Source organism: Cynara cardunculus (assembly GCF_001531365.2).
Source record: "Cynara cardunculus var. scolymus isolate 2C chromosome LG 3, CcrdV1, whole genome shotgun sequence".
In the NCBI taxonomy this organism is placed as follows: Eukaryota; Viridiplantae; Streptophyta; class Magnoliopsida; order Asterales; family Asteraceae; genus Cynara; species Cynara cardunculus.
In genome coordinates this window covers 28415698-28416261 of record NC_037530.1, presented here as the reverse complement: position 1 = coordinate 28416261, position 564 = coordinate 28415698, and positions in this window count along the sequence as shown.

Below are 564 nucleotides of genomic sequence, written 5' to 3'. Positions count from 1 at the left end.
AATTAGCAGGTCGGTGTGCATTTATTCCATCTCACCCTTATTTATAGGGTTATGGGAACACCTCCAACAGCTATATTAAAATAGAAATTTAGGAGACAAAAGACAACAGCTATGTTAAAACGTATGCTAAAATAGATAAAATAAGAGATAAGATGAAAATATCCAAATTTGGAGAAATTCCTAAAACTGAATATATAGAAGAGATAAATAATAGTTTAATATTTTTCCACCAGTAAAATATATGCAAATTAAGAATAATTGTTGGAGTTGAATGTATTTTTAATACAAATTTTCTTCTCACATACATCAATATTAAATATTAACTAGAAGAGTACTCGCGCAATGCAGCGAGACACATCTCGATTTTAATGTTCTATTTTATTATTTATCTCTGTCGATGTTATAATACGATTTTATGTGTTTTTAATAAAAAACAATAATGATTTTATTTTTGAATAAAATATAAATTTGAAGATATCATAAAAATATGAAAAAAGTTATATCAATGTTAATATCAAATCAACTATTTAAAAATTCTATTTGTTTTAACGTAATTTCTTTAAT